This window comes from Leptonychotes weddellii, chromosome 3 (genome assembly GCF_054177405.1).
Source record: "Leptonychotes weddellii isolate Sample4059 chromosome 3, ASM5417740v2, whole genome shotgun sequence".
Lineage (NCBI taxonomy): Eukaryota > Metazoa > Chordata > Mammalia > Carnivora > Phocidae > Leptonychotes > Leptonychotes weddellii.
Window position 1 is genome coordinate 161,774,580 of NC_138371.1, and position 11,604 is coordinate 161,786,183.

Consider the following 11,604-nt stretch of genomic DNA (forward strand, 5'->3'; position numbering starts at 1 on the left):
TGGATCAGGGGCACATGGAACCTCTTTGTTTTATTTCTTACAACTGCGTAGGAATCTACAATTATCATAAAGTAAACATTAACTTTACAAACTCTCTGGAAGAACAGAGTCAGCAAGCACACTGATAGAACAGCAGTTTCCAAGACCCTAAAGCACTCTAAAGGCTCTTCGTTGTTTTTGCAGTAACTGATGGAAGCACCGTATGATCACGCAGAATGACATTTGTCATTGGAATGGGTTCACCTTTGAGAACCAAGAGCAGCACAATTCTCCTTCTCTTTCAAGGCCTACTTCCTGGTTGAAATCTTAAGCACTCCCCTTGACTGACCCATTCAACTCAGTGAACGGACCCAGATAACTAATTATAGAGGGGTCTTTCCAAAGGAAAGGGATGGCTGTTTTGTTCATCTTTATATCCAACATCTAACACAGAGCCTAGCACCTAGTAACTGAATAAAAAATGTTTGTTGTAGATGTAACGGAATGAATGAATGATGGATGATAAATAATGACTCTCATTGCCTTAGGGCTCAAGGTAGTTGGAGATGGGAACGATTCCAAATTACTTGCTGATATCTTGCAAATCAAAAGCCCAAATTTGGGGCTTAACATAAAGTTTTTTCACACTATTTCTGATGACAATACACAAGTCATTTTAGAAAATTTGCAAAACACAGAAAAGGATGAGGAAGAAAACTTAAATCACTCATAATTGCACCATTGAGGAAAAAATTCTAATTAATTTTTTGCTCTTTATCATTGCAGAGGAATATAATTCTTCATTCCTTCAGTAGTCTTTTTAATCAAATTGGAATTATAATACACACATTTTTATAATCTACTTTTATCCTCCATTAATTATACAATGAAAATGCTTTTCCATAATTTGCAGTTGTCAAAGTACAGAGCTAAAGAAGGCTGAAAGCTTCACTCAGTCAAAACTGTGGCAGTCATATCAAAACGTGGCAGTCATAGAGAGTGGAAGCATCCAGGGGGGGATTGGAACGTTCATTGTATCAGATTGTGAAAATGCTTCATGCCTGTACCAAAGAGAGTAGAGACTCATTTGTAACATGACTCTGAAGGATAGAACAGTTTTGGCTATCGTCATAACTGAAGTCAAATATAAGGAGCTATTTAATGAGGGGAGAGTCGACATTAGGACAAATCTCTGGCTGCATATTATTAGTTGACATCTTCAGGAGACTTGCCAACTTCTTGAAATTTATAATTCTACAGAATCCAGGGGAAATGCTTCCCTCTCCCTTGTGCTTCATGAAAGAAGTCAGACAAAATGGGTTCATACTATATGATTCCATTTATATCAACCTTAGAAAATGCAAACTAATCTCAAGTGACAGAAATCAGGGTGTTTGCCTGGCAGGTAAGGTTGTGAAGAGGGAATTAAAAAGGGCATGAGGAAACTTTGGGGCAGTAGGTACATTCATTATCTTGATTTTGGCAATGTTTCGCTGGTGTGTAAGTATGTGAAAACTCATCAAATGGTAGACTTGCGGTTTATCATATATCAATTATATCTCAATAAAGCTATTAAAAACAAATAAAGGTGCTAGAAGCAACCGAGATGCCCTTCAATAGTTGTATGCATAAACAAACTGAATGGTACACCCATAAAATGGAATTCTAGTCACATATTTTTTTTTAAAAGCCTTATCAAGCCATGAAAAGACATGCAGAGACCTAAAAGTATGTTACTTAGTGAACAAAGCCAATTGAAAAAGCTATAAACTGTATGATTCCAACTCTATGTCATTGTGGAAACTGTGGAGACAGAAGAGAGGTCAGTGGTGGCCAAGGGGTTCAGGGGAAGAGAGAGAGGGATGAATAGGTGGAGCACAGGGGATTTTTAGGGCAGTGAAATTATTCTGAATGACGCTGTAATGGTAGAGACACTTGTCAGCACCCACAGGATGTGTAACACAACGAGTGGACCTAGATGCAAACTACGGACTTCAGTTCATAATAACATATCAACGTTGGCTCCTCAACTGTAATAAATGTAAGGTGTTTAATAATAGGAGAAACTAGGGGCAGGGGGAAGGGGACATAGGCAAAATCCCTCTACTTTTTGCTCAATTCTTCTGCAAACTACTATAAAAAAATAGTCTATTAATTTAAAAAAAATTTAAGATGGGGGCGCCTGGGTGGCTCAGTTGGTTAAGCGACTGCCTTCGGCTCAGGTCATGATCCTGGAGTCCCAGGATCGAGTCCCACATCGGGCTCCCTGCTCGGCAGGGAGTCTGCTTCTCCCTCTGCCCCTCCCCCCTCTCATGTGCTCTCTCTCATTCTCTCTCTCAAATAAATAAATAAAATCTTTAAAAAAAAATTAAGATGCCAACAGTTATAAAATGTGGAGGTTACACCTCAAAGTTCAAATCTCAAGCTCATCCCAAAAGACTGGAAACTCCAGAAACTCTGCCTTCAACCCAACTGCAACCCCCCAAGCTCCCATGCCCAGTTCTTGCCCCCACATACCCTACACGCCCAGGGCCTTGTAAATCTTACAGTTAATGACACCTGCCTTCTAGGGTTGGCCTCCCAGGGTCCTGCTCCTGGAAGACTCCCCCCTGCCAACCCCTGAAGACATTTCCCTAGAGATTTGATCTCATTCCTTTGTCACTCCATTCCCAGACTCCACCTTTTTGTTTGGAGTCTTTCAGTTTATTTTAGGTGCAGTCTGATCACTCCTTCCAACTGGGGGTTCCCTGAGACTAATTTCTTCTCTTTATTTTTGGAGATTCCCTAGGCAGGGTCCTACTCAAGGCTGCCTAATTGGGATTATTCATTGATCATCTCTTCCTTCCCTCCTTCCTCATGTGCACCCACTCTCCCCTGTGCAGCAAAATTAGGGCATCCACGTATGAAATCTTGTTTAGACCTTTGCTGTCTGGCTTCTTGTGGGTCTTCTCTAACATTGACTTCACATTTACCCTTTTGTGAAGGAATGATTCATTTCAATGTAGAAAGTTTATAATGTATCAAGGAAGCCAAAGAGGAAGGCATTCACCCATTATTCCTTTATTCAAAGATAACTATGGTTTACATTTTGATGTTTATACCTTCAATCTTTCTTCAGTACATAAACATAATTTTAAACAAAATTGTGATCATATTACATTCTGTAGTATAATTTGTTTCCACTGAACAATATATTATGCACATTTTCTCATCTGATTTTAAAGGCTATGTAATAACTCACTGCACAATAAGTAATTGTGATGTTATCATAATAGCTTTAATCAATTCCTCTATTTTTGGACATTCAGTATTGTTTGCAGTTTTTCACCTGTATTAATAATTCTGCAACAAGCATCTTTGTCAATTGATTTTTATATTCATCTCTTATTTTCACAGGTTAAATTCCTAGAAGTCAGACTGTTGTGTTGAAGTACTTGTTTATTTGTAATGCATTTGTTACATGTTTCCAAATTGCCTTCCAGAAAGATTGCACCATCTCCACTCCCAAAAGCAGAGTACACGAGTGCCCAAGAAATGATTTCATCATTAAAGCCAAAACTTAAAGGACACATTGGAGTTTAAACTTAAGTGGGTTAGGGAGTGCTTGTCAAAATGTAAGATGCAAAAATTTGGAGAGAAGAATATAACATGAGACCTTTGTGGACCATGTCACGACACACTATTTCTGTTAAATGTTAATTGCTACTCACTCACTCTATGTTAATGGCTGTAGAATTGTAGAGAATAGAAGATCTGACAGTGTCTCAAAGCAAGAGAGAAACATGGTTTAACTGTAACACTTTTTAAAGTCATAAGAGGTTTACATGATCATTTTATATTTCAGTTATGAGGAATTTCTTTTAAACCTGGTTATAGATAATGTAATATAACACCTCCTCAGAATTCACACAAAGACAAGGCCCAGGGACCTTGCCTGGCAAGTCTGTTGTATGAAAGAAACCTAGGTAGCAGGTTCTTCCCAGATGTGTGGAACATACCTGCATGCCTCTGGGCATTGCCAACTGACTCTTCCGTCTGCCTTTCTTGTTCTCCATTCAGTCTGTCATCAACATTCACTTACCTTCAATGACATGGTGCTCTTACCCAACCCTATCTTCTGACCTTGTTCTGAACCCTGTAAAGTGCAATCCAGATTAATCGACTCAGAACTTAAGAGGTGTATTCTATGCTAGTTGTTTTTGGAACGGATTCTGGCACGTTACCAACCTTTTCACCCATCTCAGAGATGTTACAATGGCATGTACAGATCTCATGGATCTTCTCCAAGTATGGGCTGGTGGTAAGGTGCATAATTTGCATGTGCTAAGGCATAGAAACAGGAACCGTGAAGAAGAGAAGGTATTTGCATGTGGTGTATTTTGGACTCGATATGTTGAGCATCCCTTTTTAACTGCCAAAGCATTAGGGTGGCAGCATTGTGTGAAATCCGGATGGCCGTCAGTTATCAATATAAAACCAAAGTCCTACTGCTACCTACTACTGCTCAGAGATTTCCAAAGGTCACCAATTCAATGGAATGACCAGTTGTAGGTCAGCCAAATCATCCTAGGCTGGTTTCCCAACGACCCCATATTGCCATGATCCCCAGCACCTTGGGGCAACCAGGGAGGCTCCAAAATGCCCATGCCAAATGTTAGCTTGCTATTTGCCAAAACATAGGTAGACCCTGTAGATTCCAAATAGAGGTAAATTCCCAAGTTTTACAAATGAAAACTCCCAAGCCTCCTAGGAATGATTCAAAGTTGCAGAACTGTTAGAAAATCTGATGGAAAAGAGAAGAAAAGACATGGGCTGGGCCAGAGCTTGAGAAAATTATCCTGAACCAGAATGGTCTCAAGAATGGAGCCAACTGAACTTACACATTGCTTATGTTTTCCTTTTGTTTCACTTGTTTCATTCTGAATACTCTTTAAATAAAATTCTTCCTGTCTGGGCACCTGGGTAGCTTAGGTCATGATCCCAGGGTTCTGGGATCTAGTTCCACACTGGGCTCTCTGCTCGGCAGGGAGTCTGCTTCTCCCTCTGCCCCTCCTCCTGCTTGTTCTCTCAATCTCTCTCTCTCTCAAATAAATAAAAATCTTAAAAATAAAATAAAATAAAATGCTTCCTGTGTAATTTTTCCCCTGTTATATCCACCCGCTCCCTTGGTAATTCTAAAGAGAAACAGCAGACCCTAACGTAAATAAAACTAAATTTCACTGCAGCATGTCACAAGATATCAAAACAACCTCAACGGATAAGCCAGGGAAAAATAAGGAATAAGTATCTCCATTAAATTGGTGGACTTTGAGTAAAGTAGATTATTCTCTACAGTGTGGGTGGGCCTTATCCAATCAGTTGAAGGCCTTAATGGAACAAGACTGACCTTGCTGAGCAAGAAGGAATTCTGCCAGCAGGTGGCTTTTGGACTTGAACTGCAACATCAGTTGTTCCGGGGTCTTCAGCCTGCTGGCTCACCCTGCAGATTTTAGACTTGCCAGCCTTGATAACCACGTGAACCAATCCCTTAAAATCTCTTGATAGATAGATGATAGATAGATAGATAGATAGATAGATAGATAGATAGATAGAAAATAGATGTGAATATATGTATATATACATACATATATAGAGAGATACACATCCCTCTACATGTATAAACACACACATACATACACACATACACATTCTATCGTTTCTGTTTCTCTGGAGAACCCTGACTAATGCAACCGCTCTACACTTTTCAGATGGGAAGATTCCACAGTTGTAAGAACAAGGCTATCTTTTGGGGGCCAAATAGAGCTGCTATCTTCAGGAAACAAACATAGGATGGAGGACAACAGCAAAACAATCACAATGTTGGATGAGTCAGACCACGTAGATGAGTGTACAGGGAGCCCCACCAGGCACTAACTGTCCTGCTTAATCCACTAGTGAGAGAAAGCAGGTGGGCCCAGCATAATGAGAGGGACTCTGCTGATTATCTGTTTATTCCCACAGTTAAAAGTGTCAAAGAAACATAAATAAATAAATAAATCAGAGCTGAAGAGCAAAGCTTGAGAGCTGTACATTTAACCTCCGGAATAAAATTTAGCGCAAAGAAGGCTAAAGGTGTGAGATACTTACTCCAATTCCAGAAGCAGTTAGAGTACTGAGGAAGGACTTTTCCCCTCTGAAGCATGAAACGTGGCTACTGGAGGCAATAGTAGAGAAAACAGCATTCTTCAGGATGCTCAAAAGCAAAACTGGCTGCATGATTTAGAAACACACAGAACATTTCTGATTCTTATTGAAAAATAAACAAAATGTAGCATCAGTGGTTAAACAACATTCTGGTTTTACGCTGCACACACACAAAACGAAACTACAAGTCATTTGACTCCTGGGTCTAACCTCAAGCTCCAAGACATGAAGTATATTAAACTACTCTCTCCTTGCAACTCTGGCCTGTCCTGTGTTCCAGAAATGCACCCTTTCCATCAGAGATGATTATACCCCCTGCTCTCCAGCCCAAATTCAGCTGCCTATCACCTGTTAAATATTGGTTCATTTTTTTAAAAAATCATTCAGATAAGCAAGAAAAGCAAAAACTTAATAATACAATCCATCACTCAAAGATAACCCTATTAACATTTGGTGGCTATCCTTCCAGACTTTTCTACCACAGCCAACCTCACACGAGTCATTTTTAGTTCCTTTCTTTCTGAATAATTATTCCCCAAAGGTTTTAATATTTTTTTAAAGATTTTATTTATTTATTTGACAGAGAGAGAGACAGTGAGAGAGGGAACACAAGCAGGGGGAGTGGGAGAGATTGAGAAGCAGGCTTCCCGCTGAGCTGGGAGCCCGATGCGGGGCTCGATCCCAGGACCCTGGGATCATGACCTGAGCCAAAGGCAGCCGCTTAACCGACTGAGCCACCCAGGTGCCCCTCCCCAAAGGTTTTAAAGCAGTTTGGGCACATTCTTCTTCCTGAGCCTCTGTTTTTTACCACTTATAAAATGAAAAATAAACTAAAATAAAATGAAATGAAGATGGTACGCATAACAGCTATGTGATTGGGTGGTTGGGATAATTAAATAAGTTAGCGCACCCAATACATAGAAAGTAACTTGACCTTCCCACACCTCCGTCTGCTCTTCCTTCCTTCTTCCCTTCCTCCCTTCCTTATTGATTCGTTCCTTGAAAATATGTTCACTGAGCACGTACTCTATGCCAGGCACTGCACTAGGTACCAGGCTGATGATAATGAAGAAGAGCCGTGAGCCCTGCATCCATGACACATGGACACACTGAGGTAGAGAAAGTGATGGGGCAGTGGAACAGTGGCAAGGACATCAGAACTCGGGGATGAGGAGGAAGGTAGTGTCCCAAGCGTGGGGAATAGTATTACAAAGGCCCTGAGATGGGTCATTGAAATCCGGCTGGAAAAGGAAAGAGTTTGCGAAGGACCGGGCTGGAGCCAGCAGAAGCTGGAAGAGATAAGGAGGGATTCTCCCCTCGAGCCTCCAGAGAGAGAGCAGACGGCCTCCACCTTGAGCTCAGATTCCTGGCCCCCACAACCATGAGAGGATGAGTTTCTGTTGTCGTAAACCACCCAGTTTGTGGCCATTTGTTATGGCAACCCTAGCAAACAAACACATACTTATAATTCTCCTTTTTAAAATTGCTCCTATAATTATCAAGCTGAGCTTCCCTAACTACTGGAATCATTCACGAGTTACATGTTTGTTTTTTACCTGTAAAATGAGTGATGTTGATTGTGCATAAGTGAGGCAAGTATTTTCTTTCTCCGTTGTTTGTTTATGTTTTTGCTTAGTGAACTCATTTATCCAAGTCAAAGCAAAAATAAACGTGAGTCTGTCCTAATCCAAAGCCAAATTTGTGAGATGTGGAATTAATAAGATGCAACTGTAAAATGGTGAGATCTCTGCTATTTTTATAGAATGCAATGCTTGTGTTTGCATTTGGCTAATGTAATTGATCATCAGCCAAAACCATCTGCTCCAAACTTACACTCTTATTTTTAGTGCTTCAAACCGTTTGGAAAACATCATTCCGCTTCTGTTTGTTTCTCAGAGTGAGCTCAGCGGCTTTACTGCAGGTAGATGCTTGCTGTCTATTAGCTAAGGCAGAGGTTCTCGACCAACGCAGCTCACACCCTTGGCGGTCCTGGTGCATTTGTTTTTGATCCAGGAGGTACGTGTTACTGGAATTCAATGGACAGGAGCCAAGACTGTCCCACTCAAATGTCCATAACCACCAATGACATAGATTTCCAATGTAACATTTGTGCCACACTGAAGAGAGTCCATTTGTCTTTAGATGTGTGAAAAATACTAAAAAGTAACTTGTATTGTCTTCCTCTCTTTGTATTCAAGGTTCCTTATGCATAACTCCCTTAGACCTTTTCCCCATCAGATGGTGTGTTCACACGTCCCTCTCTCTTCCCCTACTCTCTGTGTTACAACAGAATTGAGACACACTTCATTCATCTTGGTATCCCCAGCACATTAGGAACAGAATGAGTGCTTGATTCAGTTGGATGAGTGAAGGAATGAACGTTGGTCAGCAAAAAGTTTAGGAAAAGGTTTATAAGAACAAATGATCCCTTTTGTTACAGAAGTACTGTTTGAGGAAAGAATGAAGGATTTGGTATATTTGCCTAGAGTCGTTGACTTGCCAGTTTTACCATTACCATACTTGGTCTTGGTTTCTTCAGCTGGAGAATAAAGGGAGTTGGAGTTTGGTCTGCCTTATTCCGAGGTCTTTTTCAGCTTCACAAATTCTGCTTCTTTATTGAAGAAAGGTAACAGCCCATCAAGGTTGACACTATAGCATTATTGTCAGGTGCAAACAATTTAAAATTCTCGACTAATCTAACAGCAGCCATTATCATATTCAGGGTCAGAGTCTAGATTTGGCCAAACATCCATTTGTAGAAACTGCCTTTCAAAAACACAAATGTAACTAGTTCTAGAATGTAATCTATGTGGTTTTGTGTCATCTTGGTTTCCACAGCAGAATATTTTTCTTGCCAGCCCTGGAGTAAGAAAGGGAGGTTACCAAGAGATGTTTTAGGTAGACAGAGTTGGAAGAGAATGGGTATGGCACAAAAGAAGAGAGAAGAGAATATGACAAAAATCATAGGATCTTTGTGATTCAGTTGTAAAAGAGGGTCTTCCCTCTTGCTAGCGAACCCTCTTTTGCCTTCTCAGCCTCAACCCTTTCTGAAGCAAGCTGCCTTGTTCACAAGGCCCCATATGACAAAAAGTTGAGGGCAACCTCCAGCCAATAGCCAGCAAGGAACTAAGGCCCTCAGGCCAACACCCACAAAGAGGCAAATCTTGCTAACAAAAACACGAGCTTGGAAGTCAATCCTTCTCCAGTTGAACCTTAGGATGGTTCTACACCTTAGCACTGGTCTACACCTTAATGATAGCCTATTAGAAACCCTGAAACAGAGGACCCAATTAAGCCATGTCTAGATGCCCTGACCCACAGAAAGTGTCAGATAGGTAATAAATGTGTGTTGTTTTAAGCTGCTACATGTGGGAGTGATTTGTTACACAGCAATAGATGACTAATATACTTGGTATCAAGATCTCACATATAGTTTGTTACCTGGCACTGAATGCCAATGACCATTTTTTATTCTTCCCTCTGGTGCTTACAATCATTGTTGACTAAAACTCTGTTGGTCACCTACCATCCAGATCTTGGTTTTTCCATTAAAATGAAGTAGAATCTTAGGGAAATAGTTGACTCATGCATCAGGGCAGAAAAAGCAAATGCAGAGCCTGAAACATTTTGTGGTGCCAGAAAGTAAGGAAGTGCTCAAAAATGATGGGGTATGTCAAAAGAATAGAAAAACCAACTTGAAGGAGACTTCAGTGGTCAACCTAGAACAAGGTGAGCAAGAAAACAAAGGATAGTAATGTCTTATAACACACAGAATAAAATGAATACTCATGACTCCGCACAACATAAATAAGCATGGAAAAGGGGACATAGAAAGAATGATGCAAATAGAAAATAACAAAAGACAAATTCCACAGTAATCATTGTATGATGAGAGATGGTGTGTTGACATAGTCTAAAAATAAAATATCTATTAGTTACTGAGGGGGGGAGGACTGGAAAAACCTTGAGATATCACCTTAACCAAATGATCTAATTAACATCACCAACAAGAGGACATTACATATAAACATCACGTACCTCCTCCTGATATCATGCAGTAGAAGAAAAGTTCAATATCACTTTGGTGGTATTCTTGCCAAAAATGCCTAACTTCAATTTATTTATGAAAAAAAAATAAGACAGATGCACACTGAGAGTTTTACTATTATCCAACTGTATGGTGCTCTCTGGATCTTAGTTTCTTTTTCTAGAAAATAAGGGGGTTGGACTGGTCAGTATTCTTCTAAAGTGTCAAAGTCACGGAGACAAGAAAGATAGGATTTTCACAGATGAGAGGAGACTAGAGACATGACAAAGAAATGCCACACGGGATCAGAAAAGGGACTTCAGGGAACACTGGTAAAATTCAAATAAAATCTCTAGATTAGGGGCCCCTGGGTGGCTCAGTCGTTAAGCGTCTGCCTTCGGCTCAGGTCATGATCCCTGGGTCCTGGGATCGAGCCCTGCATCAGGCCCCCCGCTCTGCGGGAAGCCTGCGTCTCCCTCTCCCACTCCCCCTGCTTGTGTTCCCTCTCTCACTGTGTTTCTCTCTGTCAAATAAACAAATAAAATCTTAGAAAAAAAAATCTCTAGATTAGCTGACACATTGTATCAATAGTATGTGTCAATTAATTATTAAATATTAAATCGATTATTAAGTATATATCAGTATTTCTTGGTTTTGATCACTATGTGGTTACACAGGATGGTAACATAAGGGTAAGCTACGGTGAAGGGTACAAAGGAAGTCTCTCTACTCTTTTGCAACCTTTCTGCAAATCTAGAGTTATTCCAAAATACAGGGTTTAAAAATAAAAAACTCCGTCTGCTATCCTAAGATTGGGATTCTGATGGTCTTTGGCCTCACATCACAACCTAATAGGTACAAGATCTTTGATCTAAGCTGCAAAGGAGCTTCTCCTTAGTAGATCTCTATGGACCCATAGCAAAGGACACCCTGCTTCTGAATAGGGGGTGGAGTTCGCTTTTCTGATATATTGACTATTTTTATTTAAACCTCCTATAAAATATGAGCTCAGTTTTAACTAATCTCTTCTAACTTTATAGAGTCAAGAACCCACAAGTTTTCATCTCTGTCCTTCAAATCATTAATGATAGAAGTGTTCATACAAATCATTCACAAAAGAAAAATGTGCACGTCGAGGTCCTTATATACTGCTCTTTAGTCACGTTTTTACATGTTTTTCACATGACCTACTCAGTCAAACCTCAGTTATTTATAAATGTGTCCAGAACATACATAGCATGCCACAGTTCATAATGATCTGAGGAAAAGGTGATTCTACCAATCATTATGCGTGTTATGTCGGCGGTAGAAGCTCTCTAACATTGCCTTAATTATTTCTTGTAATAACTAACGTTTTACTCTTCCTGCCTATCGGGCACTGAGCTGATCACTTTATGGATAATTTCCTTTAATCC

The 11,604-nt window shown here is 40.1% G+C and overlaps 1 long non-coding RNA gene across 1 annotated transcript in view; it reads right to left on the reverse strand.

Moving 5' to 3' along the window:
- Positions 1-830: 830 nt before the first annotated feature.
- Positions 831-11,604, reverse strand: part of LOC145720682 (uncharacterized) — a 32,628-nt gene continuing 21,854 nt past the window's right edge. The window contains exon 5 of the long non-coding RNA XR_014143851.1: positions 831-1,040. This is a non-coding gene — a long non-coding RNA (uncharacterized LOC145720682). The remainder of the gene's footprint in view (positions 1,041-11,604) is intronic.